Genomic DNA, 22,519 nt, shown 5'->3' with positions numbered 1-22,519 from the left:
TAATTGAGTTCAAAGGTTTTCACAATGGTGATGCCTTTTTGAAATCTTGAGTTCAAAGGTTTTCACTACTAGTGATGTCTTTTCCAAATCTTACTCAAGTGCTTTTCCCAGTACCCCAAGTTGGGTATTTATAGGGAAATGTAATAGTGTGAAAAACTCTCCCATCAATGTGGGAGAATTTGTTTTTCTCATTTTATTTTAAAGCTAAAATAAAATTAATAATCAAAGTAGTAATAAATCAACAAGTGGCAAGATCATAAGGAAGAGTAGGTGAGGACCATTTGGAGGAGGGGGGGGGGGACCAAACTTGCCCCCTACTCTAGCTCTCATAACCGGCCACCTCTACTCCTAGCCGTCCCATTAGCTTCGGCCATGTGGCAATTCACTTAGGCACCCATGGCACCCTTGTAAGTTGCCACGGTGCTGCTGTGATGCTTCGGCCCAGCACACCACGCACCCAAATGTGTGGGCTTCTGGTGCCTCAGCCTAGCAAGCCACGCATCAAGTGTGCGGGCTGCTAGCTACCGTATGCTAGCAAAGCCACGCACACTAGTGCGGGCTGCTAGCTGCGGTATGCTAGCCTAGCCCCGCACTCGGTGCGGGATTCTAGCATTTGTCGCGCCCCTAGAACTCGGTTTTCCAATGCTAGGGGTATTTTTGTCATTGTTGATTTATTATTATTTTCACGTCTCGTCTTTTACTATTTTCGACTCGACTTACGACGCTTGGTTTCGACGCTACAAGCTCGAATTTCCGACGTCTAAATATTAATTACTCGGTCGACTTATTTATCAATTCGTCGCTTCGGCTCGTTAGTTTCTTGGGTGTGACCCGAAGGGTTTGGTCAAGATTAAGCTGTAATATTAATTATGCATAAATATTACTGATCGGAAGCGACCTTCACCCAGGCATTCCGATCACTTGACCTCACTGAAAAATTTGCTTTTTAATAATTCCGAATCCCCTATCGGAATAATACACTTGTTCGAAGGACACTATTCCTTTCAATCTCCCACTTGTCCTTCCGGACAAGTGTTCTTTCAGTGTATAGCCCTTTTCCTATGTCGCTTAATGCCTCTTCATGCACTATAAGGTAAGATTAATTTGTCATCCTTATTGCGTCCAGAAGTGTTTCTCAATTTTGAGTCCGACTGTCAATAAACAGATGATTTCTAAAATCAATTCGAGCACGGCCAGGCATTTTACAGTCTCGCTTTACGACAGGCTGGTAAACAACAAGGACATCTTCCTTACTTTAGTAGGGGGACATTTCCATTCTTGTAATGTAGCTTTTCTTACAGAGAGGATCTAGCCACCTGAGTGATGCCGTTATAATCCCCTATTACGGCAGACGTTTGACAATCATCAAAGCGGACTAGTACTCAAACAAGAAAGCTCACAATACTCATGGTCAAGGAAAAAGGTTCAGATAGCAATAATGAGAAGTATACTTATGACGATTTTTAATCTCTTAAGTATTCTCATAGGTCGATCCAATATGGTTCTAAACCACTACCTGTGGAAATGATTTATGACGATCATGTCCTTGTAGCACAAGAAACGGTGCTATAATCTAAACTACACACTAATCTCAAATGGACATTAATCGTCCATCGTTTAAATGACCTCGATTAGGGATAATTTTCGATTATAATATTCAATGTTCACTTAATAGGTGTTTCCTTACCAAGACTGGTCTTGATACCTTATTTTGAATATTCCAAGAATCGAATGGACTCATTATTTAATTCTAAACCACAATTAAATAGTCAACGGAGTGATTTAAATCGCATGAAAAGTTATAATGCTTTACATTAAAATTGTCCAAAATTAATTAAAACACTAAAAATAAGCTGAATAGTTTATATGCAGTTGTGCTTTGCTTAGCACTCTTCCAACTAAACGCTCCTCCATTGAGACAGAATATGTACCAAGACTGTGACTTGAAGTTGTCTTTGTTTGTTTGGAAGCTTGTGTCGGTATAACCCTCAACAACTAATTCATCTCTGCCACCATAGACCAGGAATTTATCCTTGTTCCTTTTCAGGTACTTTAGGATATTCTTAGCCGCATTCCAATGCGCCTCTCCTGGGTCTGATTGGTATCGACTCGTAGCACTCAAGGCATACGATACATCTGGCCTAGTACATATCATGGCATACATGATCGATCCAATTAGCGAAACATATGGAATTTGAGTCATCCTTTCTTGCTTATCAGGTGTCTTTGGACACTGCTTCTTGCTTAGGGTTATGCCATGAGACATGGGTAGGTGACCTCTCTTGGCCCCTTCCATTTGGAAACGAGCTAGTACCTTATCAATATAAGTACTTTGACTCAATCCTATCATCCTTTTTCATCTATCCCTATAGATCTTGATGCCTAGTATGTACTGAGCCTCTCCCAAGACTTTCATTGAGAAACATTTTCCGAGCCAAGCCTTTATAGACTCTAATAATGGAATGGTGTTTTAAATGAGTAATATGTCATCGACATATAAGACTAGGAAGGCGATGTCACTCCCACTAACCTTCTTGTAAACACAAGACTCATCTAGATTCTTGATAAAACCAAACTTACTTATGGCTTCATCGAATCGCAGATTCCAACTTCTGCTTGCTTGCTTTAATCCATAAATGGACTTCTTAAGCTTACATACCTTTCCAGCGTTGTTTTTGTCAACAAAACCTTCAGGCTGTGTCATATACACAGTTTCTTCCAAAATACCATTTAGGAAGGCGGTTTTGACATCCATATGCCATATTTCATAATTGTAATATGCAGCAGTCACTAGGAGAATCCGAACGGATTTGAGCATTGCGATTGGAGAAAAGGTTTCATCGTAATCAATACCATGAACTTATCTATAACCTTTTGCTACCAATCTAGCTTTGTAAATGAATACATTTCCATCTTTGTCGGTTTTCAACTTGAAAATCCACCTACATCCGATAGGTGTGTAACCTTCGGGTAAGTCAACCAAGTCCCAGATTTGATTTTCAAACATGGAATCCATTTCAGATCTCATGGCCTCTTGCCACTTAGCAGAGTCAGTGCTTGCCATCGCTTGCTTGTAGGTTGCCGGTTCATCTCCATCCATGATCATGATGTCTTGATTCTCGGTTAATACAAAACCAAGATATCTATCAGGTTGAGATCTCGGCCTCTAAGACCTATGTAGAGTAATGGACTGAGCATTTGCATCGTCGGTTCGACTTTGCATATTTTGATCACTTTGACTTTTGTCAACAAATGTTGTTTGATCACCTTGACTATCATTATGACTTTGTTGCTCATCCTCAAGTACTTCGTCGAGTTTGATTTTACTCCCACTTGTCATTTTGGAAAGGTGCTCCTTCTCCAAAAGGACACCATCGCGAGCAACAAACACTTTGTTCTCCGATTTGTTGTAGAAGTAATACCCTTTGGTTTCTTTTGGGTAGCCCACAAAGTAAACCTGGTCAGATTTGGGATGAAGTTTGTCAGAAATCAAATTCTTGACATATGCTTCGCATCCCCATATCTTTAGAACAGATAACCTAGGAGGTTTCTTCGTCCATAACTCGTATGGAGTCTTTTCTACTGCTTTTGATGGAGCACGGTTCAGTGTTAGTGCCGCAGTTAGAAGTGTGTGTCCCCAGAAAGAGATAGGAAGATCACTAAGACCCATTGTTGATCGTACCATGTCTAACAAGGTTCGATTTCTCCTTTCGGATATTTCGCTCCATTGTGGAGTTCCTGGAGGTGTCAATTTTGAAAGTATACCCTTTTCTTTCAGATGGTCATTGAATTCTTTGCTCAAGTATTCGCCACCTCGATCTAATCAAAGGGCTTTTATTTTCTTGCCAAGCTAATTTTCAACTTCATTTTGAAATTCATTGAATTTCTCAAACAATTCAGATTTGTGCGACATAAGGTAGACATATCCATATCTACTATAGTCGTCTGTGAAGGTGATAAAATATCGATGGTCGTTCCTTGTGGTTGTGCTCATTGGTTCACATACATCGGTGTGTATTAGACTTAATAAGTCACCTGCTCTTTCTCCCAACTTGGAGAATGACTGCTTTATCATCTTGCCTAATAAACATCCTTCGCAGTTCTCAAAAGATTCTAAATCAAAAGAGTCAAGAACGCCTTCTTGTAGAAGCTTCTTAATACATTTGATGTTAATGTGGCCAAGACGACAATGCCACAAGTAAGTTTGATTTGACTCTGTGGTCTTAGCTCTTTTGGTAGTATTATTCACATTATAAACTTGTTTGTCTAAAGAAAGAACAGAAAGACCATTTTCAGAATGTGCAATACCATATAAAACACTATCGAGATAAAACGAACATTCATTGTCTTTTACTCAAAATTCAAAACCTTTGGCGTCCAACGCCGAAATTGAAATAATGTTTTTCTTAATGTTGGGAACATAGTAATAACTTTCAAGTTCCAAAACAAGCCTAGAGGGAAAAGACAAACTGAGAGTTCCTACGAATAAGGCTGCAATTCTAGCTCCATTGCCGACCCAGAGTTCAATCTCTCCTTTCGCTAGCTTCCTAACGTTCCTTAGACCCTGAGAATTGGAACAAAGGTGTGAGTCACATCCGGTATCTAATACCCATGATGTTGAGCTAGTGAAGTTTAAGTCTATAATGAATATACCTGATTTAGAAGCAACAGTTCCGTTCTTCTTATCTTCCTTGAATTTAAGGCAATCTCTTTTCCAATGTCCCTTCTTCTTACAATAGAAGCATTCGGAATCAGATTTAGAAGATGCTACTGTTTGGGGTATTTTTACTTTAAACGCTTGGACCAATGAGGGCCCGCCACGTGTCAGAGGCTGGCAAGTCACCTCTGACCAAAACCCAGCTGACACGTGGCACTCCCGGATCAATTTTCAGAATTGCGGCCTTCAAGGGCCCAATTCCCCAAATCTGCACTTTTACGGCGCAGCCCACCTGCCCTAGGTCAGAATGACCTAGTGGAGGGCACTTTTCCCCATGACCCTATAAATAGGGAGATATTCCCCCATTTTGGGGGCAATTCACAATCATTTATTACATCCATTTTCTCTCACATCAGAGAATATCTGAGCTTGGAATCCAAGCAGATCCCCACCTTAAATTCCGCACTTTTTATCCTTTTTCAAGTTTCTAACTTGATCGTCGGAGGCGGAGCTCCACCCAACTGGAGTCTCCGTTGATTTTGCAGGTATAGAGCCAGTCGGACCAGTCTTCGAGTTGTAACTCTCCCGAGGGACAAAAACACCCAAAATATTTGGCGCCGTCTGTGGGGAGAGTACCTCAAGATGGTTCAAGATTCTGTACCGATTCCTAACTCTACTACTCTGCAGCCGGTTACCCAACTGGGTAACCTTGATAATGTTCAACCGGTTATTCAACCGAGTAGCTTTGGAATTCCTCGGCTTTATTCCCAGCCTCAGCCGGAGGTCTTTACTGAGGAAGAAGAGGATGATGATGATGATGATGATGTGGAGACCTATACAACCAGGGATGGCTCTCTCATCTCAAAGTCCATACGTTCCTAGGATCAGTTGGAACGCAATGAAGACCAAGTGGGTCCGAGCAGGCGGCCCCCTGGGCGGCCAGAAGGGGAAACCCAGAAGGCCAGAGGAGAAGCTCCGGTCACCCAGGATGAGCTCATGAAATTCATGAACTCCTTCAAGGGTGAAATCTAGGAGATGATCAACGAGAGCAAGGCTGGCTCTAGCAAGGGCCAGCTGGCTAAAAAGACTCCCTCTGTCGGGAGGAAGAAGCCAGTCAGGGACAGGCAGCCAACTCCTCATCCCAAGGAGAAGGCAGCCGCAAAACTTGACTTGGCTAAAATTCTGTTGCCCCATAGGCAGCCCCGGCAATAACAGCCGGAGGCCAACAAGACGTCTTCCTTCGACGCTCGACATATCATTGATCGAAGGAGACAGCAGCAGTTGTCTAAGTCAGCTTCTACATCAAGCTTTCCAGACAGCTTCAGAGAAACTTCTAGAAGGAACTCACTATCCTTGAATGAGAGTCGAACAGGCGGCAAGACCGTCAACACCGAACCTTAACTCATGATAGGGTCTATGCCATACGCACCCCAGGCGCAGCATGGGCAATATGGCCTCCAATTTATGCAGCTACCCCCAATCGGAGGTCAGGCGGCATACAACAATGTCCAGCCACTAGACTGGCAGCTCTGGCTGTTGAAGCTTGGTGAACAGCCTTCTGCGTTCGCCAAGAATATAACCGAGGCGGCCTAGCCGGCCAAGGTTAAGAATGTGTTGGTGGGTACTTATGATGGTACCACTAACCCTGAAGACCACCTGATGGCATACACCAACCTTATGTGTTTATAGGGTTGGGACGATGCCACCTGGTGTCGTTGTTTTCCGGCTACATTGAAGGGCATTGCCCAACAATGGTTTAGCAACTTGCCAGCCGGATCTATTGATTGCTTCAAGAAGCTAGCCTTCTTGTTTGCCACCAACTTCTCAATGAACATCCCTGCTAAGAAAACAAGTTTAGACTTGAGCACAATTAAGCATGGAGAGAGAGAAGGGCTATGCTCATATGTCAGGCGGTTCAACCTGATTAGAATCCAAATCCAGGGGTTGTCTGACGAGGTAGCATTTACAGACTTCTTTAAGGGTCTGAGAGACGGGTTGAACTTCAAGTTCAACCTTGTTAGAAAGGGGGCATTTACGCTGCAGGTGGCCCTGAGGGAGGCGGAAATCTATATTCAAGCAACCGACCTCTGCACGCCTGGCAGCCATTCGGACTCCAGGAAGTCCGACAAGGAAAAAGAGAGCTGGTCTGCTCTGTCGGCAAAGAAAAAAGAAGAGAGCAAGAAAAGAAAAGAAGTCTGGGCGGTCAGTGATTTTAAGACGCCGTCCTAGAAGAAGAAAAAAGAGTTTAAACTGTACGTTCCCCGATACGAGTTTAACAAAGACTGCAACTCCATCCTCATGGAGGTAAAGGACCGGCTGTCTATTGAGAAGCCGAATCCAATGAAGAGTTTCGTCCAGTCACGGAACAAGAACAAATACTGCCAATTCTATGAGGAAGTTGGCCATGACACCAACGACTGCTTCAGTCTTCAGCGGGCGTTGGACCGTCTGGCTGACAAGGGATGTTGAAGTCCTACATTTCTAAGTCCCCAGTCGGGGCAAAGAAGAAGAATAAGGGTCAGTCCTCCAAGACAACCCACCAGCCTACTAGTAGCTCGGATACCGGTAAGGATCCGGTCTACACTATAAAAGGCGGATTCTCATGTGGTGGCCCTACCATCCGGGGCACCAAAAGCCATCTTCGAAAGATGGACAAGGATGATGACGAGCAGGCGTCTGCCAGTTCCACCTTCCCAGATGTCCTCATTACTGAGAAGGACAGAGGTAGCGTCCGCCGTCCGCATGACGACCTGGTCGTCATTAAATGTAAGGTCGCCAACCAATTAGTTGGACGCATCCTTATTGACACCGGCAGCTCGTCGGACATCATCAGCCTCCGGTGCTTGCAGAAGCTGAAATACAACTCCAGCAGCATGCATCCGGTCACCCACCCCTTGGTTGGTTTTGGGGGTGGAATGGTCTACCCAGCCGGAAGAATTGACTTACCCATCCGGCTGGGAGAGAAAGGCCAGGGACGACATATTGTCATCAGATTCTTGGTCGTTGAGGAGTTGATCGCCTACAACATTATTCTTGGCAGGCCAACCCTCAATGAAGCCAAGGCGGTAATCATCCCGTCTCTCATGCTCATCAAGTATGAGCGGGATGATGGCTCTGTTGGTTTCCTGAACGGGGATCAGAAGACGGCCCGAGATTGCTACCTCTCAGCCGTCAAAGATACTGTGGCCGCAGACGGCCAAGGGAAGGAGCCAATAGACCTTGACAATGTCAAGGATGCCAGTCCACCCCCACCAGCAGCCGAAAAGAAAAGGAAAGCTGCACAACTGGTGGAGGTTAAAAAAGAAAAGAAATAACAATAACTGACCAGTGAACGGTCAGAGGAGCTCCGTCCCCAACCGGCTGGTGAAAGTATTGATCTTGCTCTGGATGAAAGCCGTCCAGAGCGAACTGTAAAGGTAGGGACGGTTGCTCATGCTGTTCTGGGTGCAGATTTGCACCTTCTGCTGAAAGAATTCAAAGACATTTTTGTCTTTGAAGTGGAAAAGATGCCTGGCATCAGCCCGGATCTCGCTGTCCACAAACTCGCCGTGGATCCATGAATGAAGCCCATCCGGCAAAAGAAAAGAAATCACGGCGAGGAAAAAATGTCAGGCGGCACCTGCCGAAGTAAAAAAGCTGCTGGATGCTAGGTTCATTTGGCCATGTAATTTCCTCGAATGGGTGGCGAATGTTGTGCTTGTAAGGAAGCCGAATGGTACCTGGCGGATGTGTGTAGATTACACATACCTCAACAAGGCATGCCTGAAGGATAGTTATCCACTTCCAAAGGTTGACAGCTTAGCCGATTCTACAGCCGGTCATGCCTTGATGAGTTTTATGGATGCCTATTCCGGCTTCCATCAGATACACCTGTGGAAAAAAGATCAAGAGAAGACGGCCTTCGTCAGTGATCAGGGGTTATTCTGTTATATTGTGATGCCGTTTGGCTTGAAGAATCCGCCGGCTACGTTCCAACGGATGATTGATACAGTCTTCATTAATCAAATTGGGAGGAACATAGAGGCATATATTGATGACATGATAGTCAAATCCAAGCAGCAGGCGGATCACCTTGCTGATCTCCGAGAAACCTTCACCACACTCAGGCGGCATAAGGTTATGTTGAATCCTAAGAAATGCGTCTTTGGTGTTAAGTTTGGGAAGTTTCTCGGATTCCTGATTGATCAAAGGGGGATAGAGGCTAACCCTGAGAAGATACAGGCGCTGATTGACATGAAGTCACCCCGCACTGTCAAGGAAGTTCAGAGACTCACCGGTTGCCTGGCCCCATTAGGGAGGTTCCTCAACCGGTCAGGTGACAAATGCCTTTACTTCTTCCAAGCAATTACGAAGAAGACTAGGATTGAATGGGGGGATGATGCTGAGGCAGCCTTCCGGAAATTGAAAGAACACTTGCACTCTTTGCCAAGGCTTGTTAGTCCCTTGCCTAGAGAAAAGTTGTACATGTACCTAGCCGTCTCAGATCATGCCCTCAGTGCTGTTCTCCTTGCTGAATGAGACGGCATCCAGCTCCCGGTACATTTCATTAGCCATGTGTTAAAGAATGCTGAACTCCGGTACCCCATGGTTGAAAAATTTGGTCTTGCTCTATATATGGCCTTCAAAAAGCTGAAGCCATACTTTCTGGCACATCCGGTTGTAATTTACACCGACCAGCCCCTCAAACGGCCAATGTCTACCTTGGAGTCATCCGGCAGAATGTTAAAGTGGGCTATTGAAATGCAAAGTCTTGAAATCACCTATGAACCAAGGAAGGCAGTGAAAGGTCAGGCGTTTGCCGACTTCATTGTTGAAATGACTCGTCCGGTTCCTCCGGATAATATTGATCAGGTTTGGAAGGTGTATGTAGATGGGAGCTCTACAAAGAACGGCTGTGGTGCAGGCATTATCTATGAATCTCCAGAAGGAGATAAGTTTGAGTATGCACTACGGTTCAATTTCAGGCCTTAAACAATGAGGCAGAGTATGAAGCCCTGCTAGCCGAAATCCGCATGTGTAAGGCAGTAGGGGCAACAAAGATTGACGCCTTCTCTGATTCTCAGTTGGTCGTTAGCCAGTATGAGGGAAAATATGATCAAATATCTTTAGGCTGTCCAAGAAGAGGCTGGGTCACTTGAAGAGTTCCGATTGAGTCAAGTGCCCCGGTTAGATAACAACCAGGCGGATGCATTGTCAAAATTGGCATCCTCCGCCTGCCATGATACGCCTCAGTCAGTCTTTTGGGAAGTTCTGGAAAAAAGAACTATATATGAAGAGCCCATTGGAATTCTAGACCGAAGTTCTACTAGGATGGATGGCATCCGGGCGTATCTAACAGACGGCACGCTCCCTGATTCACCATAGGAAGCAGCCGTCATAAAGAAGAGAGCAGCTAACTTCGAGATGAGAAGCGGAGAATTCTTCAAGGCTGGTTTTCTCAAGCCCTTGCTGAAGTGTGTTACCCTAGAAAAGGGGAAAGAGGTTCTCGAAGAGCTGCATGCGAGATTTTTCTCCTCCCACATAGGCGGCAAGTCCCTAGCCGTCAGAGCCAAGCGGCATTACTTTTGGCCTACCCTTGAGGCAGACACCAAGGAGTTTTTGAAGAAATGTGACAAATGCCAAAGGTTTGGCAAGCTTATGCATCGCCCGGCTACTGATCTGACGGCAATCCACAGCCCAGTCCCGTTTGCTAAATGGGGGATGGACATTTTGGGTCCTTATACGCATGCTCTAGGCGGAAAGCGCTATATTTTGGTGGCTGTGGATTACTTCACCAAGTGGGTGGAGGCGGAGGCAGTTAAGAATATCAAGACAAAGGATGTCATCTTTTTCATTTGGAAGAACATCATCACCCGGTTTGGGGTACCTATGTCTATGGTATTCGACAACGGCCCTTAGTTTGAGACGCCCCAGCTCAAGACTTGGTTGGGAGATCAAGGGATCTCAAGTTACTTTGCCTCAGTCGGCCTTACTCAAGCAAATGGCCAGGTTAAGGCTTTCAACAAACTCATCTCAGACGGCATTAAAAACAAAATTGAAAGAGCCGGTGGTTTATGGGTAGAAGAATTGATTCATGTCCTATGGCCATCCAGAAAAATGCCAAAGGGTTAACCGGGGAAACTCCATTTCTCATGGTGTACGGTGCTAAAGCCGTGTTGCCCATTGAACACTATGAGCCCACGCTCAGAGTGATGCTCTATGATGAAGAGGCAAATTGGGAGGCCATGCGGCTGGCAATGGACTCCCTCCCGGAACGCAGGGGCAATGCTGCCCTGCGTCATGAGATATACCGTCTGAGAATGACCAGAGCCTACAACAAAAGAGTACACAAACGCCCTTTGAAAGTGGACGATTTTGTGTTATGCAAAATGGAAGCAACCGGTAGGGCCAATGAGCTTGGAAAGCTAACTCCAAATTGGGAAGGCCCCTATCGGATCTATGAAGAAGTAAGAGACGGCACATACCGTCTGGAAACCCCAGACGGTAGACGCCTGCCTAGAACTTGGAATGTGGACAACTTGAAAAAGTACTACTTCTAAGACTTGTAAATTTTTATAACAAAGAGTATTAATGAAAAGTGCTTTTTGTTTTCAATTATGTTTGCTTTTCTTAGTTCCGTCTGGGTTTCCCCCATATGTTTCAGTATCTCACTTAAACTTCTGAATGACATGAGGCCAATGGCCAGAAAACCAACTAAGTTTGAAACTTAGTATTAAATTCAAATGTCCATAGTGACATGCGGCCTATGGCCAGATCCTGAAGCTAGGCACAAAACCGCCTAGTGGCTATGCAGCCGGTCTCCAACTAGACCAGAAGCCAATGGCCGGATGGTTGTCTTTTTCATAAATTTGCCTATCCCAACATGGATAGAAGCGTCCGGCGACACCCCTCCGGGTGTAATCGTCGTAGAGAACAGCCTACCTGCTCGTTCTACGTATCCATACAGACGGCAAAGATTGAACGACTAAATTAGCCAACTCATAGCCGTCTGACTTGAATTGCTCCTAAGAATGGTTAAGACTGTGAACTTCCGGATGTCCCTAGACATCAGCCGGAGTATTATCACAAGCTCTTACTTTTCGCGTAATGGCTATGATTGTTACCCAGACGGTCAAATACCGCCTGGGGCAAAGGTTGTGTGCCTGTTATTTGTCCGGCTGTGTACTTGGTTTGGGGAAATAACCATTGTGATTGATTGTCTTACAAACATCTCATGCTCTCTAAGTATAAGAAGTTTTCAAGACAATCAATCAGTTTCAGATGAAACCAACCACACAGCCATCCAGGGGCAAGGACAGCCGGATTTGTACCTGCCGCATGCTTTTCATAAGTTAGTCAAAATCACAAGTATATATCAAGTGTATATGCAAAATTGAAAAATTAAGAAAAAATTGTGCAAGTATTAAAAACAGACTGAGTCGGTATACTTCATAGATATTTAAAATTGGCACAAAGGCCAAAGGAATTGTTAACTGGAATCATATCCGGTGAAAAGACTAATGTTACCTGACCCCACAGTCTGTAAAGATACATGAAATACTCGACACGCGGGCCGGGAAGAAAGTAACTTGGCATACTGCCGCAGAAATAAAAGAGAAGAGCTGAAAGCTACTGAGTGGGCTGCTCCGGCTGGACCTGGCCTGTAGGGGGAACTCTCTCCGGATCAACAACCTCTTCAGGCTGGACATCCTTGTTTCCCTGTTCCCCCTCTTCCTCCTCCGGCTCCTCGTCATCCGAGACCTCAGCCCCCTGCTCAGCTGCCCAAACCTTGAAACGAGGTGGAGCTGGGTCACCAAGGACTTCGGCATCGTACACCGCAGTGGCGTAATCATACCGAAGTTTGTACACCTCGAAGTCAACATCCGGGTAGAGGAGCCCCCAAGCCATTTTCAGGCGGACTTCATTGTCCCGCTCGTTTTCATTGATGAGTCGGCTCTGCTCAGCGTCGAGCTCCTCTTTGTGCTTGGCCTTCAGGGTGGCCAACTCGGCAACCAGCCGAAAGTTATCCTTCCGGAGATTCGCATTCTCCTTATCGGCTCCCTCCAAGGCCTTGAGATCCGACCCGGCATTTTTCAGCTGATGCTCAAGATCATTGATCAGGTTGGTAGCCGCGTCGTTAGCAGCCGTCAGGGTCTTGACCAGCTCCTCCTGTTTCAACTCCACTGCTTTAATGGCAAGATCAGACATATAATATGCATATTCAGTAGAGTTGAGGTTTTGTTGAGCCCTCTTCTTGGCATCATTTACCTCATAATGTTTTTTCCTGAAGGGCACCCGGAGCCCATCCACCCGTACCATAACCTACATAGGGTCATTCGGAAAATCAAACAGAAAAAAAAAAGAATGAAACGAAAAGAAGTCAAGTGTCAAGTCCAACTTACCTCCGCCAGCTGACCCATGATTTGGTCAAAATCTACCTCATGGCGGTTGGGGATGGAGTTCTTTTCCGACTGGGTGAGAGTTCTCACCATTCTCTTTGCAAACCCCGCCATGTCCGGGGGCCCAGAAGTAGCATCTGCACCATAAGAAGTACTTGGTGAGAGACTAGCAGCGCATTTGGCATTCATTCTTTGCCGGCTGCTAACTGATCCCCCGGAAGGGTCGACCATTGTCTTGACTCTCATGAAGTCAAGCGGCCAAGGAATCTCAATCTTACCTTTGGCGCCAGCTCTCGCCGTCTCCTTCCCTCCACCTGCAGCATTGAATGGCTCGCCGCTCTTTGATGTCTCTAGGGCATCTGGCTTTTTCTTGCCTTCTCTCTCTGAGCTTTCACTCAGAGACTTCAGGCGGTGGGGCTCTTGCCTCTGGTTGTGGGGTGGTCTTTGGCAGTAGAGCCAGATACCGATGAGCTTTTCCTCCCGACTTTGGCAGCCGGTGTTCTCAGCTGCTCATCCCCAGGTCTTTTCAAGACCTTTGTAATGGACCGGGGGAGGATGCCAGTAGGAGCTTGCAAAACAAAATGAAAGTTAGCCATCCGGCATCAAAGGAATTTGGTTAAATTCAAGACAAAATATATAGATGATCTTACCCCGCCTTTCTTGGCCTCCTTGGCCTCTGCGGGTGCCTTTTTGGCCAACACTGACTCCTTGCGGAGCTGCGCGACAGACTTAGCCGGTGTTTTTGCAGGGTCCACCATGTTTCTTGCTTTTTCTGCAAAAAACAAAGAAAAAGGATTAGAATAAGAATAATTGAAATCACTGAAGCATAAAATGCAAACGGCAAATTGCCGGGTGGGTGAGTGAGTCTACCCATGGGAAACATGGTGCTCAACCCACTGGCGGACAAGAATCTCTCGTCCGAGAAAAAATCCGGATGGGGGATCCAAATTTTTGGTACAACTATATGAGACCCATCCCCCAAGGGCTCAGTTGTAGTCTTGAAAAACTTCGGCTCTATTATTTGCTCCCAGGCCTTGGTAGACAGAGTCGGGCGCACGCATTTCTGGCCCACCAATGCCGGCTCCTTGTTGTAGCGCCGGAGAATTTCATTCATCTTCAAGGAAGGGAAGGAGATCAAGTACCATTTGTCTTTCCATCCTCCCCATTTGGACACCTTGTCCAAAGTCATCAAGTATTCCGGGAGCGTGGAAATAGTGTACCACGCCCCGTATCCGCCTGGGGCACTCTTCAAGTAGTGCATATGGGCGAATACAGTAAAGCTGGGCTCAATATCCTTGATCTCGCAGGCGGCAATGTAGCTCAGAATATTGACCCAAGAGTTTGGGGTCAGTTGCCACACTCCTAAATCGTACGCCTTCAAAATTTTCCGGATGCCTCTGTGGAGGGGGAAGCGGAGGCCGGCTTCTATCACCGCCTCATAGCAAACGAAATAGTTGTTTGCGTTGTCAATATCGTTCCCCCAAGCCATTACAGCATCGGCAGGCGGGACTATGATATCCCATCCCTCTCCAAAGGGATGTTGCTGCTTGAAGGCCTTGAAGCCACTTTCTAGGAGAGAGATATCTCCCGGCCGCATCCTTGTCTTCGTAGGATCCGGATTTTCTACTACTTTTGCTGAACGGCGATACGCCTGTTGCTCTGGAGAGGAGGCAGCTTCCTCACCGTGTCCTTCTTCCATTTCGTTACTGGAGGAAGTAGAGGGGGCATCCTCCTAGGAGTCACTTTGCTCATCAGGACCTTCATAGTCCTCTTCTCTCACAACTTCATCAGCGGGCACTTTCCTAGTGCGCCGCCACCTAGGTTTGGTAGCCGTTTGTTTTACTCTAGCCATTGTGTCCTGCACAGACACAGAGAGGGAGGAAGCCCGAGATGAGCAAAGCATTTCTTAAACTCCAGACAAGGCACCCCCGGTTCTAGACTCAGCCGTACCAGGAGACCGGCTGAATGTCCTAGGCAGTGTCGTGTGTGCGGATGGAGAGTCCATTTTATTTTTTGAAAAACTAATGTATACAGCCGGAAATGAATGTATACAAGCTAAAAGAAGAAAAAACTGAAAGAAGGGAACGGATAGTTACCTTACCTTAAGTTCTGAAAATCTAAAAACAAGCAACAACCGGTGAACAGGTGACTTTGAGAAAGCACACGGAGATCTTGAATTTGCTAGAACGCAACCGGGATCAGAGCACCTCTCTCTAGAATCTCTCTTTCTCTCTCTAAAAAGTCAATGAAAATTGAAAAGTGAATTGGAGAGAGGGGGGGGGGGGGGGGTAAATCCCTATTTATAGGGGGGTGAAACGGCGGAATCCCCGTCACACCTCCGTTAAAAGAGTCGTTTTTACTGTTCACCTTTCACGGGTGGACACGTGTCACAGGCGCCACGTGGCCTGTCACGTGCCACCTGTGAGGGGAAAATGTTTGGGGTATTTTTACCTTAAACGCTTGGATCAATGAGGGCCTGCCACGTCTCAGAGGGTGGCAAGTCACCTCTGACCAAACCCCAGCTGACACGTGGCACTCCCAGATAAATTCTCAGAATTGCGGCCTTCAAGGGCCCAATTCCCCAAATCCGCACTTTGCGGCGCAGCCCACCTGCCCTAGGTCAGAATAACCTAGTGGAGGGCACTTTTCCCCATGACCCTATAAATAGGGAGATATTCCCCCATTTTGGGGGCAATTCACAACCATTTATTACATCCATTTTCTCTTATATCAGAGAATATCCGAGCTTGGAATCCAATCAGATCCCCACCTTAAATTCCGCACTTTTTATCCCTTTTCAAGTTTCTAACTTGATCGTCGGGGGCGGAGCTCCACCCAACCGGAGTCTCTGTTGATTTTGCTGGTACAAAGCCAGTCGGACCAGTCTTCGAGTTGTAACTCTCCCGAGGGACAAAAACACCCAAAACAGCTACCTTCTTTTCCTTGTTGTCCTTGGTAGCTTTCGGCTTAGGAGGAAAGTTCTTCTTACCCTTCCCCTTGAAGCCTTTCTTCTTTTTGCCCGTGGGTTTGAACGGCTTGCCCTTTTTGACCATGAGCATATCATGCTTTCCCTCATTCTTCAGCATTTGCTCGGCTTGCTTCAACATACCATAAAGCTCATTAAGGGTTTTCTCCATGTTGTGCATATTATAGTTCATCTTGAACTAATCATAGCCTTTGTGCAGCGAGTGGAGAATGATGTCAATTGCCATCTCGGTTGAATACCCTGCATCAAGCGTTCCCATGTTCTCAAATAATCCAATCATCTTGAGTACATGTGGGCTGACTGACTCGACTTTCTTGAGCTTGCTCTGAAGGATCTGTCTGTGGGTTTCAAACCTCTCTGTTCGGGCCTGCTCTTAGAACATATTCTGCAGCTCAGAAATGATCTCAAAAGTCGTATCCTTCTCAAAGAAAGTCTTTTGAAGCTCGAGAGAAATTGTGGCGAACATGATGCATTTGACATCCCGATTGACACTTTTCCATCGGTTTAGGGCAGCTTGAGTCACCTCCTCATTAGGAGCGTCGGGCATTTCCTCATCAAGGACATATTCCTTTTGCTCTTGCATAAGAATAATTCGCAAATTTCTTTGCCAATCAAGAAAATTTGGCCCTTTCAACTTCTCTTTGTCGAGAATTGAGTGCAAATGAAAACTGGTTATTTGAGTTACTTGAAGACATGATTCTACAATTGAAAGAATTTTAATGAAAAACCATTCATGATACTTAAATAAGATTGAATTTAATTCATGCATATTTCAAACTTATTTATCGTCTTATTTACACATAAAATTGTCCCTATTTTGTGAAAATAAGTCTATTCCAAGATCCAAGGAAACAAAGAGTGGCTAAGCATTCTTTGGCTTGTCTTAGCACTCAATCTCCCAAGGTAAGCAACGCTTTGCTAATGGATCCAAGCCACTCTTGGTTGAATAAATCGTCGCATCTAATGCTCTCTCAACAATTTATTCACTTTGCCACGACATGTTAGGACTCCATCACTCATATCATTGAGTACAACCAAAACTAACTTGCATACCTGGTATGCTTGATGACTCTAGGGAGTAATAGTGATGCCTCGCTTTGGCGTAGCCCATCACTACTCTCAATAGGTGGATAAGTGTTGCTTTGGAATGGCAATTTCACTCAATATTTTAAGGACCTAGGGTTTCTATGTTGGTTGATTTAAGTGAATTTAATTAATCATCACAACATTCGAAATCCTAAACATGCATCTAACATATAATTCATATATAAATGATCATAAATATGTAAAGTATAAGCACTTGATGCATATTGGCAACTAGCATGACCTCTTGAATTCATCAAGTCTTCAAAAGGTCTTCTTTTGCAACTTCATGGCTTTGTCTTCCCAGAACCTCCGTCTTCAAGACTTGACCAAAATTATGCAACTACTAGTACCTACGATTAGGACTATTCTAAATATTATACAAAAAACCTCAACAGTACGCAGATCGTATATAGATTTACAAAAATACATCAATGATCGCAGTCCCTATTTTCTATCCTAATCGGGCCCCACTAATTGCCATTTTATAAAACCTGTGAGAGAATATACATTTCATTCATCCATTCACTATTTGTGAATGGCCCATGCATTTTACAACGATAAAACAAGCAACAATGCATAAACACACGGTAACTAGTAACTAATCTAGGTGGTCAATCCAATTAACACGCCTAATTAAAACTAGTCAAAGTTGTTTTGACCGATTATTTAAATAAGCGCAATTAATATTTGAAGCTCCCACTAAATTCCGCATCCAACTTAATTAATCCAATTAATTAAGCCGGTAAAACCCAATTATTTTCCAAAATAAAGTTTTTGCAAATGCCGCTTAAAAACCGGGGCCTAGCCTTAAAAATTTATAAAAATAATTAAAACCAAATTAAATTAATAAAATAATTAAAACGATTAAAACGACAAATCAAGCAAAAATTACGTAGCCCAACATATCTAAGTGCCTAGCACTAAGACTTGGAGTGCTCACAACTCGCACAACCAAATGATGCTCAAGGAATATGGGAGTGGGACACGAAGTTGCTAAGCGTTACATCGCCGACATCAGCGAACTTTCACACACCAATTCGTGGCCCATTATGGCCATGTTGCACGAGCTCATTGCACCACATTGCTTCGCAAGCAATGTCTACGCATATTACCCTTAATTATGTACCAAGCTACGCACTAAAAACGCGCTCAAAGCAAGCTAAATGCAAGCACCATACACGGCTTACCCATGGCAAGCCACGAGGCCGCACACACGATGTGCGCACAGCAGCTAGCTGCTGCTGCACCTTGTGGCTGCCTTGGCTGCCATGGTGCGCTAAGTTGTGCACACAGCAGCTCCTCCCCGCACACAGCAGCACAAAGTCAAGGCACCCGAGCAGCCTCGGCAGCCAATGGCTGCGTGAGCAGTCCGGTTGGCCGAGAGCTAGCTCGGGGCTTCTTCGGCCTTGATTTTGGTGCTCATAATTAATCAATTCTAAATTAATTTTAGAATCAATTAATTTTGAGGAAAAATGAAAATATAACAAGTCCAACTTAAATAAATTCATCCAAGTGCATAAAACCAAAAATTATTCCAAGAACCATTCTTTAATAAAATTGGTTTAAATTAATCTTGAGATTTTGACAAAATAAAAGGGAGTTGGAAAATATGAATATAAGTTCAATAAAGATTCCAACTTTAATACTTGTGAATCCTTGAAAAATTATATCTTCCAATATGAAGATAAACAATTTTCTATCACAAGTTTTAAACTTTATGATTCCAATCAACTTAGAAATGATTAAATCAACAAAGTTCAACAACAATTCATGGAATTTAGTAACTCAAAGTTTCAATCACTTAACATAATTAAAGATTGAATCTTTAGTACTTAGAACAACAATTTCACACTTAATGCAATTAATTTGCAATTATGTGAAAAATAAAACCAAGCTTTCAAACACAAATTACTACCAAGTAATCATTCCTAAAGAGGTTTAAAATTTCATATAAAATAAGGATTGAACCAATTACATAACCACCATAAATATGCAATTAATTTTCAAGGTTAGAAAGACTTCAAATTTTTCGTAAAAACGAAAAATCCCTCGAAAAGTGCATTTCTGGTCGTTTTTTGGCTAAAATTCGACCCCTGAAAGAATTAAACCATTTCCAAAATGCCTTTTCCACCCAAAATTCACTATTTTTGGGTCGAAATCTGGGTTCAGAAGCTGAAGTCAGCTCTAATACGGGATAAAAATTAATAAACCGAGCTACTAATCTAATTAGCAACTTAAAACCAGAAAAATTAAGCCATAAAAACAACTTGAAAAATAATATGATTTTAAAAATAAACGAGCAAGGCTCCGATACCGCTGTTGGGGTTTGGTGAGTCCGACTCACCACGGAAACAAACCCAAAAACAAGACCGCACTCGCAACAAATAAAACCATAAACATAATTAACTTAATGACAAGATTAAGTTAATAATTATACCTTTGACGCGTGCTTTGCCCAACCTCGAGGGGCTTTACTTCGAAAGCTAGCCTCGAAAATACGACGACCTCCAACGGAAGTCCACCCACAACTCGAACACCGACTAGGTCCAATGCCTTGGAGTTAGCAAGGCCAGACCGAACCCGAGTAATTGAGTTCAAAGGATTTCACAATGGTGATGCCTTTTTGAACTCTTGAGTTCAAAGGTTTTCTCTACTAGTGATGCCTTTTCCAACTCTTACTCAAGTGCTTTTCCCAATACCCCAAGTTGGGTATTTATAGGAAAATTCAAGAGTGTGAAAAGCTCTCCCATCAATTTGGGAGAATTTGATTTTTTTCATTTTATTTTAAAGCTAAAATAAAATTAATAGTCAAACTAATAATAAATCAACAAGTGGCAAGCTCATAAGGAAGAGTAGGTGAGGACCATTTGGAGGAGGGGGGGACCAAACTTGCCCCCCACTCTAGCTCCCATAACCGGCCACCTCTATTCCTAGCCCTCCCATTAGCTTCGGCCATGTGGCAGCTCACTTGGGCACCCATGGCACCCTTGTGGGCTGCCACAGTGTTGGTGTGATGCTTCGACGCAGAACACCACGCACCCAAATGTGCGAGCTGCTGGTGACTCAGCCTAGCAAGCCACGCACCAAGTGTGCGGGCTGCTAGCTGCCGTATGCTAGCACAACCATGCACACTAGTGCGGCCTGCTAGCTGCGGTATGCTAGCCTAGTCCCGCACTTGGTGCGGGTTGCTAGCATTTGTCGTGCCCCTAGCACTCGGCTTTCCAATGCTAGGGGTATTTTGGTCATTGTTGATTTATTATTATTTTCACGTCTCGTCTGACTCGAGTTCCAACGCTCGGTTTCGACGCTCCAAGCTCGAATTTCCGACGTCTAAATATTAATTACTCGGTCGACTTATTAATTAATTCCTAATTAATTCATCTCTTCTGCTCGTGAGTTGCTTGGGTGTGACCCGAAGGGTTCTGCCAAGATTAAGCTGTAATATTAATTATGCATTAATATTACTGATCGGAAGCGGCCTCCACCCAGGCATTCCGATCACTTGACCTCACTTAAAAAATTAGCATTCTAATAATTCCGAACCCCCTATCGGAATAATACACTTGTTCGAAGGACACAATTCCTTTCAACCCACGATCAAGTCAATAATTAGGGAAAATTGTTATGGTCAATTTTCAAGCACGTCCTGACAAACGACCTATTACACGACAAAGAAGGACGACGCATGATGAGTGTCATTTATGGCACTCATTTGATCCCTTTTAGGGTGAATTTCATTCTTTTTTGTAGCTCTTTTTATTCCCTTTTCTTTCATTTTGCTCTTTATTTCTTTAGTTTGCATTTTCCTTAGTTGATTTTCCTTTTTCTTGCATTTTGTGGTTTATTTCGTCTTTTTCCCTTTTTATTGGTTTGTTTTCTTTTATTTTCAGGAGAAGATCGTTCTTGAGGTTTCTTCCCAGGTTTTGCATTGATTGGGATGCTTAGTGTCTTCCATTTGAAGCCCAAGTATGGGGATGTGCAAGTTTCAAATTTCCTTAGGGTGTGCATTCAAGTCGTGGGGGCACCAATTTTGGTGTTGAACCCACCGTCAAGGTGTTTAGAATCTTTCATGTTCCGTGTTCATCAAGCACACCAAGTGGAGCGCACGAGGAGCATCAAGTTGAAGTGGAAGTGATCTGCCATGCTCCCAGGCGCGGCCACGCCTGTTGCTCCCCCTGTTCCGTACCCTCTTCTTCGCGGCCGCACACCTCTAAAGTGAAGGTCGCGCCTGTACGGGTTCATTTGGGACGACTAACTACTTTCTCCTTTGTTAGTTTTACTATTTATAGTTTTCTCTTCATTTTTTAAGGGAGAGCTTAGAATGAGAATTAGGTTTTGATTTTCTTAGAGAGAAAAACTCTAGGTTTTAGGTTTGTAGAGAGAGAAACTTGAAGATTGGTGATTGATGATTAATGATGGTACAATTGGTTTGATTTCAAGTTCATTTCCTTTGATTTGATCAAGTTTGTAAGAATCTTCTTTACTTTAATTCAATCTTTAGCTTTTGATTTCAATAACTTTGTTAATTGTTCAAGTTTATCGATTACTTAATTGAATTGGTTTGATTGTAGTGATGATGATGAATTTGATGAATTGTATAGCTTTGTTCTTGATTTCTTTAATGGATTGTGAGTGGCTTGCTTGCTAGGAATGTGGTGAAGCATGTATTAATGATGGATCATAAATAATTAGGGGGGGGGGGGTGTTTGATTGATTTAGCATTGTGATTAAATTGGTTGATTGACTTTGTGCATGTGTATGGATTGTAAGGAGTGATCAACCTTGTTATTCATGCTAGATTGCATTGTGTGTCTACATTGTTACGGACCATTGATTTGTAGCTCGTATTTGTCGATTGAGCTTGGTTTGTGACGTTCCTAGTTAGAGTCTTTCGTAGTTGGAGCTAGGAGATAGCTTGTCAAGCTCTTTTTATTGCATAGTCTTTCTTCCCTCGCAATACTAGAATTAATCAATCTCCAACCCGAGTAGTGTGTGTTCATTGTAAGTGCGTGTGGATCCTAAATCCCTAGTGTTTTGATATACTGATTTACTTTGTTTGTTTAGTTGAATTTAGATAACCTACACTACCTCTTACACTTCGAAGTAGCTTGACATTGACCGTAGCAAATTTCCCCCCATTCCTAGTGGTTCAACCCGAACTTGCCCTATTACTAGGTGTAGGTTTGGTTATATTTTTAGTTTGATTGGAGGAATTTTAGTTTCCAACGACCTAGAATTCACCTTCCATCAACACACAACTGTGTAACTGATTCAGCGAAAGAAGTGGATTGACTAAGGCCCATGATAGTACTGCAGCTATTTCTCAACAAGATAGTTAACCTATTTAATTCAAAATCTATCCAGAAAGGTCCTCACCAAGAAGATAAACTCAAGACTTAGTCTAAGCAACGA

The sequence above is a fragment of the Chenopodium album genome, chromosome 11 (assembly GCF_948465745.1).
Source record: "Chenopodium album chromosome 11, dcCheAlbu1.1, whole genome shotgun sequence".
Lineage (NCBI taxonomy): Eukaryota > Viridiplantae > Streptophyta > Magnoliopsida > Caryophyllales > Amaranthaceae > Chenopodium > Chenopodium album.
This window is presented reverse-complemented; position numbering follows the sequence as displayed.